Genomic DNA, 26,135 nt, shown 5'->3' on the forward strand with positions numbered 1-26,135 from the left:
GCCCTCGCCGCGACACAGAACGAGCCCTCGTCGTGTCACAGGCCGAGCCCATGCCATGACACAGACCGAGCCCTCACCGTGACGCAGACCGAGCCCTCGCCGCGATGGAGACCAAGCCCTCGCCGCGACGCTGACCGAGCCCTCACCGTGACCAGAGACCGAGCCCATGCCGCGACACAGACCGAGCGCTCACCGCAACGCAGACCGAGCCCTCGCTGCGACGCAGAGTGAGCCCTCGCAGCGACGCAGACCGAGACATCGCTGCGACACAGACCGAACCCTCGCAGCGACAGATACCGAGCCATCGCCGCGACACAGACTGAGCCGTCAGTGCGCCACAAACCGAGCCTTCGCCGCGACACAGACCGAGCCCTCGCCGCGACAGAGACCGAACCCTCGCCGCGACACAGACCGAGCCCTCACTGCGACCCAGGCCGAGCCCTCGCCGCGACACAGGCCGAGCCCTCGCCGCGACACAGGCCCAGCCCTCGCCACGACACAGGCCCAGCCCTTGCCGCGACACAGGGCTCGTGACACAGACCGAGCCCTCGCCGGGACACAGACCGAGCCCTCGCTGCGACACATTCCGACACATCGCCGCGACACAGACTGAACTCTCCCTGCGACACAGACCGAGAGCCCTCGCCATGACACGGACCGAGCCCTCGCCGTGACACGGACTGAGCCCTCGCCGTGACACGGACCAAGCCCTCGCCGTGACACAGACCGAGCCCTCGCCATGACACAGGCCAAGCCCTCGCCGTGACACAGACCGAGCCCTTGCTGCGACACATTCCGAGACCTCGCCGCTACACAGACTGAACTCTCCCTGCGACACAGACCGAGAGCCCTCGCCATGACACGGACCGAGCCCTCGCCGTGACACGGACTGAGCCCTCGCCGTGACACGGACCAAGCCCTCACCGCGACACAGGCCGAGCCCTCGCCATGACACAGGCCAGCCCTCGCCGCGACACAGGGCTCGTGACACAGACCGAGCCCTCGCCGGGACACAGACCGAGCCCTCGCTGCGACACATTCCGAGACCTCGCCGCTACACAGACTGAACCCTCGCCGCGACACAGGCCGAGCCCTCACCGCGACACATGCCGAGCCCTTGGCGTGACAGAGACCGAGCCCTCGCCGCGACACAGGCCGAGCCCTCGCCGTGACCACAGACTGAGCCCGCGCCCTGACAGACCGAGCCCTCACCGCGACACAGAACGAGACCTCGCCGCAACACAGGCTGAGCCCACGCCGCAACACAGACTGAGCGCTCGCCGCGACGCAGACCAAGCCCTCGCCGCGATGCAGATCGAGCCCTTGCGGCGACGCAGACCAAGACCTCGCTGCGACGCAGACCGAACCCTTGCAGCGACAGATAGCGAGCCCTCGCCGCGACACAGACTGAGCCCTCGGCGTGACACAGACCGAGCCCTCGCCGTGACACAGACTGAGACCTCGCCATCACCACAGACCGAGCCCTCGCCATGACACACACCGAGCCCTCACCATGACATGGACCGAGCCCTCGCCGTGACACAGAACGAGCCCTCGCCACGACACAAATCGAACCCTCGCCATGACTAGAGACCGAGTCGTCGCCGTGACATAGACCTAGCCTTCGCCGTGACACAGACCGAGCGCTCGCCACGACGCAGACCAAGACCTCGCTGCGACGCAGACCGAACCGTCGCATCGACAGATACCGAGCCCTCACCGCGACCCAGACCAAGACCTCGCCGTGACACAGGCCGAGCCCTCGCCGTGACACAGGCCGAGCCCTTGCCATGACACAGGCCCAGGCCTCGCCGCGACACAGGGCTCGTGACACAGACCAAGCCCATGCCGGGAAACAGACCGAGACCTTTCCATCACCACAGACCGACACCTCGCCATGACATAGACCGAACCCTCGCCGTGACACAGGCCAAGCCCTCACCGCGACACAGACCGAGCCCTCGCTGCGACACATTCCGAGACCTCGCCGCTACACAGACTGAACACTCGCTGCGACACAGGCCGAGCCCTCGCCGCGACACATGCCGAGCCCTTGGCGTGACAGAGACCGAGCCCTCACCGCGACACAGAACGAGACCTCGCCGCAACACAGGCTGAGCCCACGCCGCAACACAGACTGAGCGCTCGCCGCGACATAGACCAAGCCCTCGCCGCGATGCAGATCGAGCCCTTGCGGCGACGCAGACCAAGACCTCGCTGCGACGCAGACCGAACCCTTGCAGCGACAGATACCGAGCCCTCGCCGCGACACAGACTGAGCCCTCGGCGTGACACAGACCGAGCCCTCGCCGTGACACAGACCGAGACCTCGCCATCACCACAGACCGAGCCCTCGCCATGACACACACCGAGCCCTCACCATAACATGGACCGAGCCCTTGCCGTGACACAGAACGAGCCCTCGTCACGACACAAATCGAACCCTCGCCATGACTAGAGACCGAGTCGTCGCCGTGACATAGACCTAGCCTTCGCCGTGACACAGACCGAGCGCTCGCCACGACACAGACCAAGACCTCGCTGCGACGCAGACCGAACCGTCACAACGACAGATACCGAGCCCTCACCGCGACCCAGACCAAGACCTCGCCGTGACACAGGCCGAGCCCTCGCCGTGACACAGGCCGAGCCCTCGCCGTGACACATTCCGAGACTTCGCCGCTACACAGACTGAACCCTCCCTGCGACACAGGCCGAGCCCTCGCCGCGACACAGGCCGAGCCCTCGCCGTGACACAGGCCAGCCCTCGCCGTGACACAGGGCTCGTGACACAGACCGAGCCGTCGCCGGGACACAGACTGAGCCCTCGCTGCGACACATTCCGAGATCTCGCCGCTACACAGACTGAACCCTCGCCGCGACACAGGCCGAACCCTCGCCGCGACACATGCCGAGCCCTCGGCGTGACAGAGACCAAGCCCTCACCATGACACAGACCGAGCCCTCGCCATGACACGGACCGAGCCCTCATCGTGACACGGACCGAGCCCTCGCTGTGACACGGACCGAGCCCTCGCCGTGACACAGACCGAGCCCTCGCCGTGACAAAGGCCAAGCCCTCGCCGTGACATGGACCGAGCCCTTGCTGCGACACATTCCGAGACCTCGCCGCTACACAGACTGAACCCTCGCTGCGACACAGGCCGAGCCCTCGCCGCGACACATGCCGAGCCCTCGGCGCGACAGAGACCGAGCCCTCGCCGCGACACAGGCCGAGCCCTCGCCGTGACCACAGACTGAGCCCGCGCCTTGACACAGACCGAGCCCTCGCCGCGACACAGAACGAGCCCTCTCCGCGACACATGCCGAGCCCTCGGCGCGACAGAGACCAAGCCCTCGCCGCGACACAGGCCAAGCCCTCGCCGCGACACAGACCGAGCCCTCGTCACGACACAGACCGAGCCCTCACCGCGGCCCAGACCAAGACCTCGCCGTGACACAGACCGAGACCTTTCCATCACCACAGACCGAGACCTCGCCATGACACAGACCGAACCCTCGCCGCGACACAGGCCAAGCCTTCACCGCGACACAGACCGAGCCCTCGCTGCGACACATTCCGAGACCTCGCCGCTACACAGACTGAACCCTCGCCACGACACAGTCCGAGCCCTCGCCGCGACACATGCCTTGCCCTCGGTGTGACAGAGACCAAGCCCTCACCATGACACAGACTGAGCCCTCGCCGTGACACGGACCAAGCCCTCGTCGCGACACAGACCGAACCCTCGCTGCGACACAGACCGAGCCCTCACCGCGACCCAGACCAAGATCTCGCCGCGACACAGACCGAGCCCTCGCTGCGACACATTCCGAGACCTCGCCGGTACACAGAGTGAACCCTCGCCGCGACACAGACCGAGCCCTATCCGCGACACATGCCGAGCCCTCGGCGCGACAGAGACCAAGCCCTCGCCGCGACACAGGCCAAGCCCTCGCCGCGACACAGACCGAGCCCTCGTCGCGACACAGACCGAGCCCTCACCGCGGCCCAGACCAAGACCTCGCCGTGACACAGACCGAGACCTTTCCATCACCACAGACCGAGACCTCGCCATGACACAGACCGAACCCTCGCCGCGACACAGGCCAAGCCTTCACCGCGACACATGCCTAGCCCTCGGCGTGACAGAGACCAAGCCCTCACCATGACACAGACTGAGCCCTCGCCATGACACAGACCGAGCCCTCACCATGACATGGACCGAGCCCTCGCCGTGACACAGACCGAGCCATCGCCGTGACACAGGCCAAGCCCTCACCGTGACATGGACCGAGCACTCGCCGTGACACAGACTGAGCCCTCGCCGTGACACGGACCGAGCCCTCGCCATGACACAGACAAAGCCCTCGCCGTGACACAGGCCAAGCCCTCGCCGAACACAGACCGAGCCCTTGCTGCGACACATTCCAAGACCTCGGCGCTACACAGACTGAACCCTCGCCGTGACACAGGCCGAGCCCTCGCCGCGACACATGCCGAGCCCTTGGCGCGACAGAGACCAAGCCCTCACCATGACACAGACCGAGCCCTCGCCATGACACAGGCCAAGCCCTCGCCGTGACACAGACCGAGCCCTTGCTGCGACACATTCCGAGACCGTGCCGCTACACAGACTGAACTCTCGTTGCGACACAGGCCGAGCCCTCGCCGCGACACAGGCGGAGCCCTCGCTGCGACACAGGCCCAGCCCTCGCCGCGACACAGGGCTCGTGACACAGACTGAGCCCTCGCCATGACACGGACCGAGCCCTTGCTGCGACACATTCCGAGACCTCGGCGCTACACAGACTGAACCCTCGCTGCGACACAGGCTGAGCCCTCGCCGCGACACATGCCGAGCCTGCGGTGCGACTGAGACCAAGCCCTCATCCTGACACAGACCGAGCCCTCGCCATGACACGGACAGAGCCCTCGCCGTGACACAGACCGAGCCCTCGCCGTGACACGGACCAAGCCCTCGCCGCGACACAGGCCGAGCCCTCGCCGTGACACATGCCGAGTCTTCGGCACGACCACAAACTGAGCCAGCGCCCTGACACAGTCCGAGCCCTCGCCGCGACACAGAACGAGCCCTCGTCGTGTCACAGGCCGAGCCCATGCCATGACACAGACCGAGCCCTCACCGTGACGCAGACCGAGCCCTCGCCGCGATGGAGACCAAGCCCTCGCCGCGACGCTGACCGAGCCCTCACCGTGACCAGAGACCGAGCCCATGCCGCGACACAGACCGAGCGCTCACCGCAACGCAGACCGAGCCCTCGCTGCGACGCAGAGCGAGCCCTCGCAGCGACGCAGACCGAGACATCGCTGCGACACAGACCGAACCCTCGCAGCGACAGATACCGAGCCATCGCCGCGACACAGACTGAGCCGTCAGTGCGCCACAAACCGAGCCTTCGCCGCGACACAGACCGAGCCCTCGCCGCGACAGAGACCGAACCCTCGCCGCGACACAGACCGAGCCCTCACCGCGACCCAGGCCGAGCCCTCGCCGCGACACAGGCCGAGCCCTCGCCGCGACACAGGCCCAGCCCTCGCCACGACACAGGCCCAGCCCTTGCCGCGACACAGGGCTCGTGACACAGACCGAGCCCTCGCCGGGACACAGACCGAGCCCTCGCTGCGACACATTCCGACACATCGCCGCGACACAGACTGAACTCTCCCTGCGACACAGACCGAGAGCCCTCGCCATGACACGGACCGAGCCCTCGCCGTGACACGGACTGAGCCCTCGCCGTGACACGGACCGAGCCCTCGCCGTGACACAGACCGAGCCCTCGCCATGACACAGGCCAAGCCCTCGCCGTGACACAGACCGAGCCCTTGCTGCGACACATTCCGAGACCTCGCCGCTACACAGACTGAACTCTCCCTGCGACACAGACCGAGAGCCCTCACCGCGACCCAGGCCGAGCCCTCGCCGCGACACAGGCCGAGCCCTCGCCGCGACACAGGCCCAGCCCTCGCCACGACACAGGCCCAGCCCTTGCCGCGACACAGGGCTCGTGACACAGACCGAGCCCTCGCCGGGACACAGACCGAGCCCTCGCTGCGACACATTCCGACACATCGCCGCGACACAGACTGAACTCTCCCTGCGACACAGACCGAGAGCCCTCGCCATGACACGGACCGAGCCCTCGCCGTGACACGGACTGAGCCCTCGCCGTGACACGGACCAAGCCCTCACCGCGACACAGGCCGAGCCCTCGCCATGACACAGGCCAGCCCTCGCCGCGACACAGGGCTCGTGACACAGACCGAGCCCTCGCCGGGACACAGACCGAGCCCTCGCTGCGACACATTCCGAGACCTCGCCGCTACACAGACTGAACCCTCGCCGCGACACAGGCCGAGCCCTCACCGCGACACATGCCGAGCCCTCAGCATGACAGAGACCTAGCCCTCACCATGACACAGACCGAGCCCTCGCCATGACACGGACCGTGCCCTCGCCGTGACACGGACCAAGCCCTCGCCGTGACACGGACCGAGCCCTCGCCATGACACAGGCCAAGCCCTCGCCGTGACACGGACCGAGCCCTTGCTGCGACACATGCCGAGACCTCGCCGCTACACAGACTGAACCCTCACCGCGACCCAGACCAAGACCTCGCCGTGACACAGGCCGAGCCCTCGCCGCGACATAGGCTGAGACCTCGCCGCGACATAGGCCCAGGCCTCGCCGCGACACAGCGCTCGTGACACAGACCAAGCCCACGCCGGGACACAGACCGAGACCTTTCCATCACCACAGACCGAGACCTCGCCATGACACAGACCGAACCCTCGCTGTGACACAGGCCAAGCCCGCGCCGCGACACAGACCGAGCCCTCGCTGCGACACATTCCGATACCTCGCCGCTACACAGACTGAACCCTCGACACGACACAGGCCGAGCCCTCGCCGCGACATGGACCAAGCCCTCGCCGTGACACAGACTGAGCCCTCGCCATGACACAGGCCAAGCCCTCGCCGTGACACAGACCGAGCCCTTGCTGCGACACATTCCGAGACCTCGCTGCTACACAGACTGAACCCTCCTTGCGACACAGGCCGAGCCCTCGCCGCGACACAGGCCGAGCCCTCGCCGTGACACAGGCCAGCCCTCGCGGCGACACAGGGCTCGTGACACAGACCGACCCCTCGCCGGGACACAGACCGAGCCCTCGCTGCGACATATTCTGAGACCTCGCCGCTACACAGACTGAACCCTCGCCGCGACACAGGCCGAGCCCTCGCCGCGACACATGCCGAGCCCTCGGCGTGACAGAGACCAAGCCCTCACCATGACACAGACCGAGCCCTCGCCATGGCACGGACCGAGTCCTCGCCGTGACACGTACCGAGCCCTCGCCGTGACACGGACCGAGCCCTCGCCGTGACACGGACCGAGCCCTTGCTGCGACACATTCCGAGACCTCGCTGCTACACAGACTGAACCCTCGCTGCGACACAGGCCGAGCCCTTGCCGCGACACAGGCCGAGCCCTCGCCGTGACCACAGAGGGAGCCAGCGCCCTGACACAGTCTGAGCCCTCGCCGCGACACAAAACGAGCCCTAGCCGCGACACAGGCTGAGCCCACGCCATGACACAGACCGAGCCCTCACCGTGATGCAGACCGAGCCCTCGCCGCGATGCAGACCGAGTCCTCGCCGTGACGCAGACCGAGCCCTCGCCACGACACATTCCGAGCCCACGCCGCAACACAGACCGAGAGCTCGCCGTGACGCAGACCGAGCCCTCGCTGCGACGCAGATCGAGCCCTTGCGGCGACACAGACCGAGCCGTCGCCGTGACACAGACCTCGCCCTTGCCGCGACACAGACTGAGCCCGCGCCCTGACACAGGCCGAACCCTCGCCGTGACACAGACCGAGCCCTCGCCGCGACACAGGCCGAGCCCTCGCCGTGACCACAGATGGAGCCAGCACCCTGACACAGTCCGAGCCCTCGCCGCGACACAGAACGAGCCCTCGTCGCGACACAGGCTGAGCCCATGCCGTGACACAGACCGAGACCTCGCTGCGACCCAGGCCGAGCCCTCGCCGTGACACAGGCCCAGCCCTCGCCGCGACACAGGGCTCGTGACACAGACCGAGCCCTCGCCGGGACACAGACCGAGCCCTCGCTGCGACACATTCTGAGACCTCACCACTACACAGACTGAACCCTCGCCGCGACACAGGCCGAGCCCTCACCGCGACACATGCCGATCCCTTGGCGCGACAGAGACCAAGCCCTCACCATGACACAGACCGAGCCCTCGCCATGACACGGACCGAGCCCTCGCCGTGAAACAGACTGAGCCCTCGCCGGGACACAGACCGAGCCCTCGCTGCGACACATTCTGAGACCTCGCCGCTACACAGACTGTACCCTCGCCGCAACACAGGCCGAGCCCTCGCCGCGACACATGCCGAGCCCTTGGCGCGACAGAGACCAAGCCCTCACCATGACACAGACCGAGCCCACCCCATGACACGGACCGAGCCCTCGCAGTGACACGGACCGAGCCGTCGCCGTGACACAGACCAAGCCCTCGCCGTGACACAGACCGAGCCCTCGCCATGACACAGGCCAAGCCCTCGCCGTGACACAGACCGAGCCCTTGCAGCGACACATTCCGAGACCTCGCCGCTACACAGACTGAACCCTCCCTGCGACACAGGTCGAGCCCTCACCGCGACACAGGCCGAGCCCTCGCCGTGACACAGGCCAGCCCTCGCCGCGACACAGGGCTCGTGACACAGACCGAGCCGTCGCCGGGACACAGACCGAGCCCTCGCTGTGACACATTCCGAGATCACGCCGCTACACAGACTGAACCCTCGCCGCGACACAGGCCGAGCCCTCGCCGCGACACATGCCGAGCCCTCGGCTCGACAGAGACCAATCCCTCACCATGACACAGACCGAGCCCTCGCCATGACACGGACCGAGCCCTCGTCGTGACACAGACCGAGCCCTCGCCGTGACATGGACCAAGCCCTCGCCGTGACACAGGCTGAGCCCTCGCCGCGACACATGCCGAGCCCTCGGCGCGACAGAGACCGAGCCCTCGCCGCGACACAGGCCGAGCCCTCGCCGTGACCACAGACTGAGCCCGCGCCTTGACACAGACCGAGCCCTCGCCGCGACACAGAACGAGCCCTCGCCGCAACACAGGCCGAGCCAACGCCGCGGCACAGACCGAGCGCTCGCCGTGACGCAGACCGAGCCCTCGCCGTGAGCACAGAGGGATCCAGCGCCCTGACACAGTCCGAGCCCTCGCCGCGACACAAAACGAGCCCTAGCCACGACACAGGCTGAGCCCACGCCGTGACACAGACCGAGCCCTCACCGTGACGCATACCGAGCCCTTGCCGCGATGCAGACCGAGCCCTCGCCGTGACGCAGACCGAGCCCTCACCGCGACACATTCCAAGCCCACGCCACGACACAGACCGAGCGCTCGCCGTGACGCAGACCGAGCCCTCACTGCGACGCAGATCGAGCCCTTGCGGCGACGCAGACCAAGACCTCGCTGCGACGCAGACCGAACCCTTACAGCGACACAGACCGAGCCTTCGCCGTGACACAGACCTCGCCCTCGCTGCGACACAGACCGAGCCCTCGCCATGACACGGACCGTGCCCTCACCGTGACACGGACCAAGCCCTCGCCGTGACACGGACCGAGCCCTCGCCATGACACAGGCCAAGCCCTCGCCGTGACACGGACCGAGCCCTTGCTGCGACACATTCCGAGACCTCGCCGCTACACAGACTGAACCCTCACCGCGACCCAGACCAAGACCTCGCCGTGACACAGGCCGAGCCCTCGCCGCGACATAGGCTGAGCCCTCGCCGCGACATAGGCCCAGGCCTCGCCGCGACACAGCGCTCGTGACACAGACCAAGCCCACGCCGGGACACAGACCGAGACCTTTCCATCACCACAGACCGAGACCTCGCCATGACACAGACCGAACCCTCGCTGTGACACAGGCCAAGCCCGCGCCGCGACACAGACCGAGCCCTCGCTGCGACACATTCCGATACCTCGCCGCTACACAGACTGAACCCTCGACACGACACAGGCCAAGCCCTCGCCGCGACACGGACCAAGCCCTCGCCGTGACACAGACCGAGCCCTCGCCATGACACAGGCCAAGCCCTCGCCGTGACACAGACCGAGCCCTTGCTGCGACACATTCCGAGACCTCGCTGCTACACAGACTGAACCCTCCTTGCGACACAGGCCGAGCCCTCGCCGCGACACAGGCCGAGCCCTCGCCGTGACACAGGCCAGCCCTCGCGGCGACACAGGGCTCGTGACACAGACCGACCCCTCGCCGGGACACAGACCGAGCCCTCGCTGCGACATATTCTGAGACCTCGCCGCTACACAGACTGAACCCTCGCCGCAACACAGGCCGAGCCCTCGCCGCGACACAGGCCGAGCCCTCGCCGTGACCACAGATGGAGCCAGCACCCTGACACAGTCCGAGCCCTCACCGCGACACAGAACGAGCCCTCGTCGCGACACAGGCTGAGCCCATGCCGTGACACAGACCGAGACCTCGCTGCGACCCAGGCCGAGCCCTCGCCGTGACACAGGCCCAGCCCTCGCCGCGACACAGGGCTCGTGACACAGACCGAGCCCTCGCCGGGACACAGACCGAGCCCTCGCTGCGACACATTCCGAGACCTCGCCACTACACAGACTGAACCCTCGCCGCGACACAGGCCGAGCCCTCGCCGCGACACATGCCGATCCCTTGGCGCGACAGAGACCAAGCCCTCACCATGACACAGACCGAGCCCTCGCCATGACACGGACCGAGCCCTCGCCGTGAAACAGACTGAGCCCTCGCCGGGACACAGACCGAGCCCTCGCTGCGACACATTCTGAGACCTCGCCGCTACACAGACTGTACCCTCGCCGCGACACAGGCCGAGCCCTCGCCGCGACACATGCCGAGCCCTTGGCGCGACAGAGACCAAGCCCTCACCATGACACAGACCGAGCCCTCCCCATGACACGGACCGAGCCCTCGCAGTGACACGGACCGAGCCGTCGCCGTGACACAGACCAAGCCCTCGCCGTGACACAGACCGAGCCCTCGCCATGACACAGGCCAAGCCCTCGCCGTGACACAGACCGAGCCCTTGCAGCGACACATTCCGAGACCTCGCCGCTACACAGACTGAACCCTCCCTGCGACACAGGTCGAGCCCTCGCCGCGACACAGGCCGAGCCCTCGCCGTGACACAGGCCAGCCCTCGCCGCGACACAGGGCTCGTGACACAGACCGAGCCGTCGCCGGGACACAGACCGAGCCCTCGCTGCGACACATTCCGAGATCACGCCGCTACACAGACTGAACCCTCGCCGCGACACAGGCCGAGCCCTCGCCGCGACACATGCCGAGCCCTCGGCGTGACAGAGACCAATCCCTCACCATGACACAGACCGAGCCCTCGCCATGACACGGACCGAGCCCTCGTCGTGACACGGACCGAGCCCTCGCCGTGACACAGAACGAGCCCTCGCCGCAACACAGGCCGAGCCAACGCCGCGGCACAGACCGAGCGCTCGCCGTGACGCAGACCGAGCCCTCGCCGTGAGCACAGAGGGATCCAGCGCCCTGACACAGTCCGAGCCCTCGCCGCGACACAAAACGAGCCCTAGCCACGACACAGGCTGAGCCCACGCCGTGACACAGACCGAGCCCTCACCGTGACGCAGACCGAGCCCTTGCCGCGATGCAGACCGAGCCCTCGCCGTGACGCAGACCGAGCCCTCACCGCGACACATTCCAAGCCCACGCCACGACACAGACCGAGCGCTCGCCGTGACGCAGACCGAACCCTCACTGCGACGCAGATCGAGCCCTTGCGGCGACGCAGACCAAGACCTCGCTGCGACGCAGACCGAACCCTTACAGCGACACAGACCGAGCCTTCGCCGTGACACAGACCTCGCCCTCGCTGCGACACAGACCGAGCCCTCGCCATGACACGGACCGTGCCCTCGCCGTGACACGGACCAAGCCCTCGCCGTGACACGGACCGAGCCCTCGCCATGACACAGGCCAAGCCCTCGCCGTGACACGGACCGAGCCCTTGCTGCGACACATTCCGAGACCTCGCCGCTACACAGACTGAACCCTCACCGCGACCCAGACCAAGACCTCGCCGTGACACAGGCCGAGCCCTCGCCGCGACATAGGCTGAGCCCTCGCCGCGACATAGGCCCAGGCCTCGCCGCGACACAGCGCTCGTGACACAGACCAAGCCCACGCCGGGACACAGACCGAGACCTTTCCATCACCACAGACCGAGACCTTGCTGCGACACATTCCGAGACCTCGCCGCTACACAGACTGAACTCTCCCTGCGACACAGACCGAGAGCCCTCGCCATGACACGGACCGAGCCCTCGCCGTGACACGGACTGAGCCCTCGCCGTGACACGGACCAAGCCCTCACCGCGACACAGGCCGAGCCCTCGCCATGACACAGGCCAGCCCTCGCCGCGACACAGGGCTCGTGACACAGACCGAGCCCTCGCCGGGACACAGACCGAGCCCTCGCCACGACACATTCCGAGCCCACGCCGCAACACAGACCGAGAGCTCGCCGTGACGCAGACCGAGCCCTCGCTGCGACGCAGATCGAGCCCTTGCGGCGACACAGACCGAGCCGTCGCCGTGACACAGACCTCGCCCTTGCCGCGACACAGACTGAGCCCGCGCCCTGACACAGGCCGAACCCTCGCCGTGACACAGACCGAGCCCTCGCCGCGACACAGGCCGAGCCCTCGCCGTGACCACAGATGGAGCCAGCACCCTGACACAGTCCGAGCCCTCGCCGCGACACAGAACGAGCCCTCGTCGCGACACAGGCTGAGCCCATGCCGTGACACAGACCGAGACCTCGCTGCGACCCAGGCCGAGCCCTCGCCGTGACACAGGCCCAGCCCTCGCCGTGACACAGGGCTCGTGACACAGACCGAGCCCTCGCCGGGACACAGACCGAGCCCTCGCTGCGACACATTCTGAGACCTCACCACTACACAGACTGAACCCTCGCCGCGACACAGGCCGAGCCCTCACCGCGACACATGCCGATCCCTTGGCGCGACAGAGACCAAGCCCTCACCATGACACAGACCGAGCCCTCGCCATGACACGGACCGAGCCCTCGCCGTGAAACAGACTGAGCCCTCGCCGGGACACAGACCGAGCCCTCGCTGCGACACATTCTGAGACCTCGCCGCTACACAGACTGTACCCTCGCCGCGACACAGGCCGAGCCCTCGCCGCGACACATGCCGAGCCCTTGGCGCGACAGAGACCAAGCCCTCACCATGACACAGACCGAGCCCACCCCATGACACGGACCGAGCCCTCGCAGTGACACGGACCGAGCCGTCGCCGTGACACAGACCAAGCCCTCGCCGTGACACAGACCGAGCCCTCGCCATGACACAGGCCAAGCCCTCGCCGTGACACAGACCGAGCCCTTGCAGCGACACATTCCGAGACCTCGCCGCTACACAGACTGAACCCTCCCTGCGACACAGGTCGAGCCCTCGCCGCGACACAGGCCGAGCCCTCGCCGTGACACAGGCCAGCCCTCGCCGCGACACAGGGCTCGTGACACAGACCGAGCCGTCGCCGGGACACAGACCGAGCCCTCGCTGTGACACATTCCGAGATCACGCCGCTACACAGACTGAACCCTCGCCGCGACACAGGCCGAGCCCTCGCCGCGACACATGCCGAGCCCTCGGCTCGACAGAGACCAATCCCTCACCATGACACAGACCGAGCCCTCGCCATGACACGGACCGAGCCCTCGTCGTGACACAGACCGAGCCCTCGCCGTGACATGGACCAAGCCCTCGCCGTGACACAGGCTGAGCCCTCGCCGCGACACATGCCGAGCCCTCGGCGCGACAGAGACCGAGCCCTCGCCGCGACACAGGCCGAGCCCTCGCCGTGACCACAGACTGAGCCCGCGCCTTGACACAGACCGAGCCCTCGCCGCGACACAGAACGAGCCCTCGCCGCAACACAGGCCGAGCCAACGCCGCGGCACAGACCGAGCGCTCGCCGTGACGCAGACCGAGCCCTCGCCGTGAGCACAGAGGGATCCAGCGCCCTGACACAGTCCGAGCCCTCGCCGCGACACAAAACGAGCCCTAGCCACGACACAGGCTGAGCCCACGCCGTGACACAGACCGAGCCCTCACCGTGACGCATACCGAGCCCTTGCCGCGATGCAGACCGAGCCCTCGCCGTGACGCAGACCGAGCCCTCACCGCGACACATTCCAAGCCCACGCCACGACACAGACCGAGCGCTCGCCGTGACGCAGACCGAGCCCTCACTGCGACGCAGATCGAGCCCTTGCGGCGACGCAGACCAAGACCTCGCTGCGACGCAGACCGAACCCTTACAGCGACACAGACCGAGCCTTCGCCGTGACACAGACCTCGCCCTCGCTGCGACACAGACCGAGCCCTCGCCATGACACGGACCGTGCCCTCGCCGTGACACGGACCAAGCCCTCGCCGTGACACGGACCGAGCCCTCGCCATGACACAGGCCAAGCCCTCGCCGTGACACGGACCGAGCCCTTGCTGCGACACATTCCGAGACCTCGCCGCTACACAGACTGAACCCTCACCGCGACCCAGACCAAGACCTCGCCGTGACACAGGCCGAGCCCTCGCCGCGACATAGGCTGAGCCCTCGCCGCGACATAGGCCCAGGCCTCGCCGCGACACAGCGCTCGTGACACAGACCAAGCCCACGCCGGGACACAGACCGAGACCTTTCCATCACCACAGACCGAGACCTCGCCATGACACAGACCGAACCCTCGCTGTGACACAGGCCAAGCCCGCGCCGCGACACAGACCGAGCCCTCGCTGCGACACATTCCGATACCTCGCCGCTACACAGACTGAACCCTCGACACGACACAGGCCGAGCCCTCGCCGCGACACGGACCAAGCCCTCGCCGTGACACAGACCGAGCCCTCGCCATGACACAGGCCAAGCCCTCGCCGTGACACAGACCGAGCCCTTGCTGCGACACATTCCGAGACCTCGCTGCTACACAGACTGAACCCTCCTTGCGACACAGGCCGAGCCCTCGCCGCGACACAGGCCGAGCCCTCGCCGTGACACAGGCCAGCCCTCGCGGCGACACAGGGCTCGTGACACAGACCGACCCCTCGCCGGGACACAGACCGAGCCCTCGCTGCGACATATTCTGAGACCTCGCCGCTACACAGACTGAACCCTCGCCGCAACACAGGCCGAGCCCTCGCCGCGACACAGGCCGAGCCCTCGCCGTGACCACAGATGGAGCCAGCACCCTGACACAGTCCGAGCCCTCACCGCGACACAGAACGAGCCCTCGTCGCGACACAGGCTGAGCCCATGCCGTGACACAGACCGAGACCTCGCTGCGACCCAGGCCGAGCCCTCGCCGTGACACAGGCCCAGCCCTCGCCGCGACACAGGGCTCGTGACACAGACCGAGCCCTCGCCGGGACACAGACCGAGCCCTCGCTGCGACACATTCCGAGACCTCGCCACTACACAGACTGAACCCTCGCCGCGACACAGGCCGAGCCCTCGCCGCGACACATGCCGATCCCTTGGCGCGACAGAGACCAAGCCCTCACCATGACACAGACCGAGCCCTCGCCATGACACGGACCGAGCCCTCGCCGTGAAACAGACTGAGCCCTCGCCGGGACACAGACCGAGCCCTCGCTGCGACACATTCTGAGACCTCGCCGCTACACAGACTGTACCCTCGCCGCGACACAGGCCGAGCCCTCGCCGCGACACATGCCGAGCCCTTGGCGCGACAGAGACCAAGCCCTCACCATGACACAGACCGAGCCCTCCCCATGACACGGACCGAGCCCTCGCAGTGACACGGACCGAGCCGTCGCCGTGACACAGACCAAGCCCTCGCCGTGACACAGACCGAGCCCTCGCCATGACACAGGCCAAGCCCTCGCCGTGACACAGACCGAGCCCTTGCAGCGACACATTCCGAGACCTCGCCGCTACACAGACTGAACCCTCCCTGCGACACAGGTCGAGCCCTCGCCGCGACACAGGCCGAGCCCTCGCCGTGACACAGGCCAGCCCTCGCCGCGACACAGGGCTCGTGACACAGACCGAGCCATCGCCGGGACACAGACCGAGCCCTCGCTGCGACACATTCCGAGATCACGCCGCTACACAGACTGAACCCTCGCCGCGACACAGGCCGAGCCCTCGCCGCGACACATGCCGAGCCCTCGGCGTGACAGAGACCAATCCCTCACCATGACACAGACCGAGCCCTCGCCATGACACGGACCGAGCCCTCGTCGTGACACGGACCGAGCCCTCGCCGTGACATGGACCAAGCCCTCGCCGTGACACAGGCCGAGCCCTTGCCGCGACACATGCCGAGCCCTCGGCGCGACAGAGACCGAGCCCTCGCCGCGACACAGGCCGAGCCCTCGCCGTGACCACAGACTGAGCCCGCGCCTTGACACAGACCGAGCCCTCGCCGCGACACAGAACGAGCCCTCGCCGCAACACAGGCCGAGCCAACGCCGCGGCACAGACCGAGCGCTCGCCGTGACGCAGACCGAGCCCTCGCCGTGAGCACAGAGGGATCCAGCGCCCTGACACAGTCCGAGCCCTCGCCGCGACACAAAACGAGCCCTAGCCACGACACAGGCTGAGCCCACGCCGTGACACAGACCGAGCCCTCACCGTGACGCAGACCGAGCCCTTGCCGCGATGCAGACCGAGCCCTCGCCGTGACGCAGACCGAGCCCTCACCGCGACACATTCCAAGCCCACGCCACGACACAGACCGAGCGCTCGCCGTGACGCAGACCGAACCCTCACTGCGACGCAGATCGAGCCCTTGCGGCGACGCAGACCAAGACCTCGCTGCGACGCAGACCGAACCCTTACAGCGACACAGACCGAGCCTTCGCCGTGACACAGACCTCGCCCTCGCTGCGACACAGACCGAGCCCTCGCCATGACACGGACCGTGCCCTCGCCGTGACACGGACCAAGCCCTCGCCGTGACACGGACCGAGCCCTCGCCATGACACAGGCCAAGCCCTCGCCGTGACACGGACCGAGCCCTTGCTGCGACACATTCCGAGACCTCGCCGCTACACAGACTGAACCCTCACCGCGACCCAGACCAAGACCTCGCCGTGACACAGGCCGAGCCCTCGCCGCGACATAGGCTGAGCCCTCGCCGCGACATAGGCCCAGGCCTCGCCGCGACACAGCGCTCATGACACAGACCAAGCCCACGCCGGGACACAGACCGAGACCTTTCCATCACCACAGACCGAGACCTTGCTGCGACACATTCCGAGACCTCGCCGCTACACAGACTGAACTCTCCCTGCGACACAGACCGAGAGCCCTCGCCATGACACGGACCGAGCCCTCGCCGTGACACGGACTGAGCCCTCGCCGTGACACGGACCAAGCCCTCACCGCGACACAGGCCGAGCCCTCGCCATGACACAGGCCAGCCCTCGCCGCGACACAGGGCTCGTGACACAGACCGAGCCCTCGCCGGGACACAGACCGAGCCCTCGCCACGACACATTCCGAGCCCACGCCGCAACACAGACCGAGAGCTCGCCGTGACGCAGACCGAGCCCTCGCTGCGACGCAGATCGAGCCCTTGCGGCGACACAGACCGAGCCGTCGCCGTGACACAGACCTCGCCCTTGCCGCGACACAGACTGAGCCCGCGCCCTGACACAGGCCGAACCCTCGCCGTGACACAGACCGAGCCCTCGCCGCGACACAGGCCGAGCCCTCGCCGTGACCACAGATGGAGCCAGCACCCTGACACAGTCCGAGCCCTCGCCGCGACACAGAACGAGCCCTCGTCGCGACACAGGCTGAGCCCATGCCGTGACACAGACCGAGACCTCGCTGCGACCCAGGCCGAGCCCTCGCCGTGACACAGGCCCAGCCCTCGCCGTGACACAGGGCTCGTGACACAGACCGAGCCCTCGCCGGGACACAGACCGAGCCCTCGCTGCGACACATTCTGAGACCTCACCACTACACAGACTGAACCCTCGCCGCGACACAGGCCGAGCCCTCACCGCGACACATGCCGATCCCTTGGCGCGACAGAGACCAAGCCCTCACCATGACACAGACCGAGCCCTCGCCATGACACGGACCGAGCCCTCGCCGTGAAACAGACTGAGCCCTCGCCGGGACACAGACCGAGCCCTCGCTGCGACACATTCTGAGACCTCGCCGCTACACAGACTGTACCCTCGCCGCGACACAGGCCGAGCCCTCGCCGCGACACATGCCGAGCCCTTGGCGCGACAGAGACCAAGCCCTCACCATGACACAGACCGAGCCCACCCCATGACACGGACCGAGCCCTCGCAGTGACACGGACCGAGCCGTCGCCGTGACACAGACCAAGCCCTCGCCGTGACACAGACCGAGCCCTCGCCATGACACAGGCCAAGCCCTCGCCGTGACACAGACCGAGCCCTTGCAGCGACACATTCCGAGACCTCGCCGCTACACAGACTGAACCCTCCCTGCGACACAGGTCGAGCCCTCGCCGCGACACAGGCCGAGCCCTCGCCGTGACACAGGCCAGCCCTCGCCGCGACACAGGGCTCGTGACACAGACCGAGCCGTCGCCGGGACACAGACCGAGCCCTCGCTGTGACACATTCCGAGATCACGCCGCTACACAGACTGAACCCTCGCCGCGACACAGGCCGAGCCCTCGCCGCGACACATGCCGAGCCCTCGGCTCGACAGAGACCAATCCCTCACCATGACACAGACCGAGCCCTCGCCATGACACGGACCGAGCCCTCGTCGTGACACGGACCGAGCCCTCGCCGTGACATGGACCAAGCCCTCGCCGTGACACAGGCTGAGCCCTCGCCGCGACACATGCCGAGCCCTCGGCGCGACAGAGACCGAGCCCTCGCCGCGACACAGGCCGAGCCCTCGCCGTGACCACAGACTGAGCCCGCGCCTTGACACAGACCGAGCCCTCGCCGCGACACAGAACGAGCCCTCGCCGCAACACAGGCCGAGCCAACGCCGCGGCACAGACCGAGCGCTCGCCGTGACGCAGACCGAGCCCTCGCCGTGAGCACAGAGGGATCCAGCGCCCTGACACAGTCCGAGCCCTCGCCGCGACACAAAACGAGCCCTAGCCACGACACAGGCTGAGCCCACGCCGTGACACAGACCGAGCCCTCACCGTGACGCATACCGAGCCCTTGCCGCGATGCAGACCGAGCCCTCGCCGTGACGCAGACCGAGCCCTCACCGCGACACATTCCAAGCCCACGCCACGACACAGACCGAGCGCTCGCCGTGACGCAGACCGAGCCCTCACTGCGACGCAGATCGAGCCCTTGCGGCGACGCAGACCAAGACCTCGCTGCGACGCAGACCGAACCCTTACAGCGACACAGACCGAGCCTTCGCCGTGACACAGACCTCGCCCTCGCTGCGACACAGACCGAGCCCTCGCCATGACACGGACCGTGCCCTCGCCGTGACACGGACCAAGCCCTCGCCGTGACACGGACCGAGCCCTCGCCATGACACAGGCCAAGCCCTCGCCGTGACACGGACCGAGCCCTTGCTGCGACACATTCCGAGACCTCGCCGCTACACAGACTGAACCCTCACCGCGACCCAGACCAAGACCTCGCCGTGACACAGGCCGAGCCCTCGCCGCGACATAGGCTGAGCCCTCGCCGCGACATAGGCCCAGGCCTCGCCGCGACACAGCGCTCGTGACACAGACCAAGCCCACGCCGGGACACAGACCGAGACCTTTCCATCACCACAGACCGAGACCTCGCCATGACACAGACCGAACCCTCGCTGTGACACAGGCCAAGCCCGCGCCGCGACACAGACCGAGCCCTCGCTGCGACACATTCCGATACCTCGCCGCTACACAGACTGAACCCTCGACACGACACAGGCCGAGCCCTCGCCGCGACACGGACCAAGCCCTCGCCGTGACACAGACCGAGCCCTCGCCATGACACAGGCCAAGCCCTCGCCGTGACACAGACCGAGCCCTTGCTGCGACACATTCCGAGACCTCGCTGCTACACAGACTGAACCCTCCTTGCGACACAGGCCGAGCCCTCGCCGCGACACAGGCCGAGCCCTCGCCGTGACACAGGCCAGCCCTCGCGGCGACACAGGGCTCGTGACACAGACCGACCCCTCGCCGGGACACAGACCGAGCCCTCGCTGCGACATATTCTGAGACCTCGCCGCTACACAGACTGAACCCTCGCCGCAACACAGGCCGAGCCCTCGCCGCGACACAGGCCGAGCCCTCGCCGTGACCACAGATGGAGCCAGCACCCTGACACAGTCCGAGCCCTCACCGCGACACAGAACGAGCCCTCGCCGTGACACGGACTGAGCCCTCGCCGTGACACGGACCAAGCCCTCACCGCGACACAGGCCGAGCCCTCGCCATGACACAGGCCAGCCCTCGCCGCGACACAGGGCTCGTGACACAGACCGAGCCCTCGCCGGGACACAGACCGAGCCCTCGCCACGACACATTCCGAGCCCACGCCGCAACACAGACCGAGAGCTCGCCGTGACGCAGACCGAGCCCTCGCTGCGACGCAGATCGAGCCCTTGCGGCGACACAGACCGAGCCGTCGCCGTGACACAGACCTCGCCCTTGCCGCGACACAGACTGAGCCCGCGCCCTGACACAGGCCGAACCCTCGCCGTGACACAGACCGAGCCCTCGCCGCGACACAGGCCGAGCCCTCGCCGTGACCACAGATGGAGCCAGCACCCTGACACAGTCCGAGCCCTCGCCGCGACACAGAACGAGCCCTCGTCGCGACACAGGCTGAGCCCATGCCGTGACACAGACCGAGACCTCGCTGCGACCCAGGCCGAGCCCTCGCCGTGACACAGGGCTCGTGACACAGACCGAGCCCTCGCCGGGACACAGACCGAGCCCTCGCTGCGACACATTCTGAGACCTCACCACTACACAGACTGAACCCTCGCCGCGACACAGGCCGAGCCCTCACCGCGACACATGCCGATCCCTTGGCGCGACAGAGACCAAGCCCTCACCATGACACAGACCGAGCCCTCGCCATGACACGGACCGAGCCCTCGCCGTGAAACAGACTGAGCCCTCGCCGGGACACAGACCGAGCCCTCGCTGCGACACATTCTGAGACCTCGCCGCTACACAGACTGTACCCTCGCCGCGACACAGGCCGAGCCCTCGCCGCGACACATGCCGAGCCCTTGGCGCGACAGAGACCAAGCCCTCACCATGACACAGACCGAGCCCACCCCATGACACGGACCGAGCCCTCGCAGTGACACGGACCGAGCCGTCGCCGTGACACAGACCAAGCCCTCGCCGTGACACAGACCGAGCCGTCGCCGGGACACAGACCGAGCCCTCGCTGTGACACATTCCGAGATCACGCCGCTACACAGACTGAACCCTCGCCGCGACACAGGCCGAGCCCTCGCCGCGACACATGCCGAGCCCTCGGCTCGACAGAGACCAATCCCTCACCATGACACAGACCGAGCCCTCGCCATGACACGGACCGAGCCCTCGTCGTGACACAGACCGAGCCCTTGCAGCGACACATTCCGAGACCTCGCCGCTACACAGACTGAACCCTCCCTGCGACACAGGTCGAGCCCTCGCCGCGACACAGGCCGAGCCCTCGCCGTGACACAGGCCAGCCCTCGCCGCGACACAGGGCTCGTGACACAGACCGAGCCGTCGCCGGGACACAGACCGAGCCCTCGCTGTGACACATTCCGAGATCACGCCGCTACACAGACTGAACCCTCGCCGCGACACAGGCCGAGCCCTCGCCGCGACACATGCCGAGCCCTCGGCTCGACAGAGACCAATCCCTCACCATGACACAGACCGAGCCCTCGCCATGACACGGACCGAGCCCTCGTCGTGACACGGACCGAGCCCTCGCCGTGACATGGACCAAGCCCTCGCCGTGACACAGGCTGAGCCCTCGCCGCGACACATGCCGAGCCCTCGGCGCGACAGAGACCGAGCCCTCGCCGCGACACAGGCCGAGCCCTCGCCGTGACCACAGACTGAGCCCGCGCCTTGACACAGACCGAGCCCTCGCCGCGACACAGAACGAGCCCTCGCCACAACACAGGCCGAGCCAACGCCGCGGCACAGACCGAGCGCTCGCCGTGACGCAGACCGAGCCCTCGCCGTGAGCACAGAGGGATCCAGCGCCCTGACACAGTCCGAGCCCTCGCCGCGACACAAAACGAGCCCTAGCCACGACACAGGCTGAGCCCACGCCGTGACACAGACCGAGCCCTCACCGTGACGCATACCGAGCCCTTGCCGCGATGCAGACCGAGCCCTCGCCGTGACGCAGACCGAGCCCTCACCGCGACACATTCCAAGCCCACGCCACGACACAGACCGAGCGCTCGCCGTGACGCAGACCGAGCCCTCACTGCGACGCAGATCGAGCCCTTGCGGCGACGCAGACCAAGACCTCGCTGCGACGCAGACCGAACCCTTACAGCGACACAGACCGAGCCTTCGCCGTGACACAGACCTCGCCCTCGCTGCGACACAGACCGAGCCCTCGCCATGACACGGACCGTGCCCTCGCCGTGACACGGACCAAGCCCTCGCCGTGACACGGACCGAGCCCTCGCCATGACACAGGCCAAGCCCTCGCCGTGACACGGACCGAGCCCTTGCTGCGACACATTCCGAGACCTCGCCGCTACACAGACTGAACCCTCACCGCGACCCAGACCAAGACCTCGCCGTGACACAGGCCGAGCCCTCGCCGCGACATAGGCTGAGCCCTCGCCGCGACATAGGCCCAGGCCTCGCCGCGACACAGCGCTCGTGACACAGACCAAGCCCACGCCGGGACACAGACCGAGACCTTTCCATCACCACAGACCGAGACCTCGCCATGACACAGACCGAACCCTCGCTGTGACACAGGCCAAGCCCGCGCCGCGACACAGACCGAGCCCTCGCTGCGACACATTCCGATACCTCGCCGCTACACAGACTGAACCCTCGACACGACACAGGCCGAGCCCTCGCCGCGACACGGACCAAGCCCTCGCCGTGACACAGACCGAGCCCTCGCCATGACACAGGCCAAGCCCTCGCCGTGACACAGACCGAGCCCTTGCTGCGACACATTCCGAGACCTCGCTGCTACACAGACTGAACCCTCCTTGCGACACAGGCCGAGCCCTCGCCGCGACACAGGCCGAGCCCTCGCCGTGACACAGGCCAGCCCTCGCGGCGACACAGGGCTCGTGACACAGACCGACCCCTCGCCGGGACACAGACCGAGCCCTCGCTGCGACATATTCTGAGACCTCGCCGCTACACAGACTGAACCCTCGCCGCAACACAGGCCGAGCCCTCGCCGCGACACAGGCCGAGCCCTCGCCGTGACCACAGATGGAGCCAGCACCCTGACACAGTCCGAGCCCTCACCGCGACACAGAACGAGCCCTCGCCGTGACACGGACTGAGCCCTCGCCGTGACACGGACCAAGCCCTCACCGCGACACAGGCCGAGCCCTCGCCATGACACAGGCCAGCCCTCGCCGCGACACAGGGCTCGTGACACAGACCGAGCCCTCGCCGGGACACAGACCGAGCCCTCGCCACGACACATTCCGAGCCCACGCCGCAACACAGACCGAGAGCTCGCCGTGACGCAGACCGAGCCCTCGCTGCGACGCAGATCGAGCCCTTGCGGCGACACAGACCGAGCCGTCGCCGTGACACAGACCTCGCCCTTGCCGCGACACAGACTGAGCCCGCGCCCTGACACAGGCCGAACCCTCGCCGTGACACAGACCGAGCCCTCGCCGCGACACAGGCCGAGCCCTCGCCGTGACCACAGATGGAGCCAGCACCCTGACACAGTCCGAGCCCTCGCCGCGACACAGAACGAGCCCTCGTCGCGACACAGGCTGAGCCCATGCCGTGACACAGACCGAGACCTCGCTGCGACCCAGGCCGAGCCCTCGCCGTGACACAGGCCCAGCCCTCGCCGTGACACAGGGCTCGTGACACAGACCGAGCCCTCGCCGGGACACAGACCGAGCCCTCGCTGCGACACATTCTGAGACCTCACCACTACACAGACTGAACCCTCGCCGCGACACAGGCCGAGCCCTCACCGCGACACATGCCGATCCCTTGGCGCGACAGAGACCAAGCCCTCACCATGACACAGACCGAGCCCTCGCCATGACACGGACCGAGCCCTCGCCGTGAAACAGACTGAGCCCTCGCCGGGACACAGACCGAGCCCTCGCTGCGACACATTCTGAGACCTCGCCGCTACACAGACTGTACCCTCGCCGCGACACAGGCCGAGCCCTCGCCGCGACACATGCCGAGCCCTTGGCGCGACAGAGACCAAGCCCTCACCATGACACAGACCGAGCCCACCCCATGACACGGACCGAGCCCTCGCAGTGACACGGACCGAGCCGTCGCCGTGACACAGACCAAGCCCTCGCCGTGACACAGACCGAGCCCTCGCCATGACACAGGCCAAGCCCTCGCCGTGACACAGACCGAGCCCTTGCAGCGACACATTCCGAGACCTCGCCGCTACACAGACTGAACCCTCCCTGCGACACAGGTCGAGCCCTCGCCGCGACACAGGCCGAGCCCTCGCCGTGACACAGGCCAGCCCTCGCCGCGACACAGGGCTCGTGACACAGACCGAGCCGTCGCCGGGACACAGACCGAGCCCTCGCTGTGACACATTCCGAGATCACGCCGCTACACAGACTGAACCCTCGCCGCGACACAGGCCGAGCCCTCGCCGCGACACATGCCGAGCCCTCGGCTCGACAGAGACCAATCCCTCACCATGACACAGACCGAGCCCTCGCCATGACACGGACCGAGCCCTCGTCGTGACACGGACCGAGCCCTCGCCGTGACATGGACCAAGCCCTCGCCGTGACACAGGCTGAGCCCTCGCCGCGACACATGCCGAGCCCTCGGCGCGACAGAGACCGAGCCCTCGCCGCGACACAGGCCGAGCCCTCGCCGTGACCACAGACTGAGCCCGCGCCTTGACACAGACCGAGCCCTCGCCGCGACACAGAACGAGCCCTCGCCGCAACACAGGCCGAGCCAACGCCGCGGCACAGACCGAGCGCTCGCCGTGACGCAGACCGAGCCCTCGCCGTGAGCACAGAGGGATCCAGCGCCCTGACACAGTCCGAGCCCTCGCCGCGACACAAAACGAGCCCTAGCCACGACACAGGCTGAGCCCACGCCGTGACACAGACCGAGCCCTCACCGTGACGCATACCGAGCCCTTGCCGCGATGCAGACCGAGCCCTCGCCGTGACGCAGACCGAGCCCTCACCGCGACACATTCCAAGCCCACGCCACGACACAGACCGAGCGCTCGCCGTGACGCAGACCGAGCCCTCACTGCGACGCAGATCGAGCCCTTGCGGCGACGCAGACCAAGACCTCGCTGCGACGCAGACCGAACCCTTACAGCGACACAGACCGAGCCTTCGCCGTGACACAGACCTCGCCCTCGCTGCGACACAGACCGAGCCCTCGCCATGACACGGACCGTGCCCTCGCCGTGACACGGACCAAGCCCTCGCCGTGACACGGACCGAGCCCTCGCCATGACACAGGCCAAGCCCTCGCCGTGACACGGACCGAGCCCTTGCTGCGACACATTCCGAGACCTCGCCGCTACACAGACTGAACCCTCACCGCGACCCAGACCAAGACCTCGCCGTGACACAGGCCGAGCCCTCGCCGCGACATAGGCTGAGCCCTCGCCGCGACATAGGCCCAGGCCTCGCCGCGACACAGCGCTCGTGACACAGACCAAGCCCACGCCGGGACACAGACCGAGACCTTTCCATCACCACAGACCGAGACCTCGCCATGACACAGACCGAACCCTCGCTGTGACACAGGCCAAGCCCGCGCCGCGACACAGACCGAG

This window comes from Somniosus microcephalus, chromosome 4, assembly GCF_052327205.1.
Source record: "Somniosus microcephalus isolate GS21.2 chromosome 4, FLI_Smic_1.0, whole genome shotgun sequence".
Classification (NCBI taxonomy): Eukaryota; Metazoa; Chordata; class Chondrichthyes; order Squaliformes; family Somniosidae; genus Somniosus; species Somniosus microcephalus.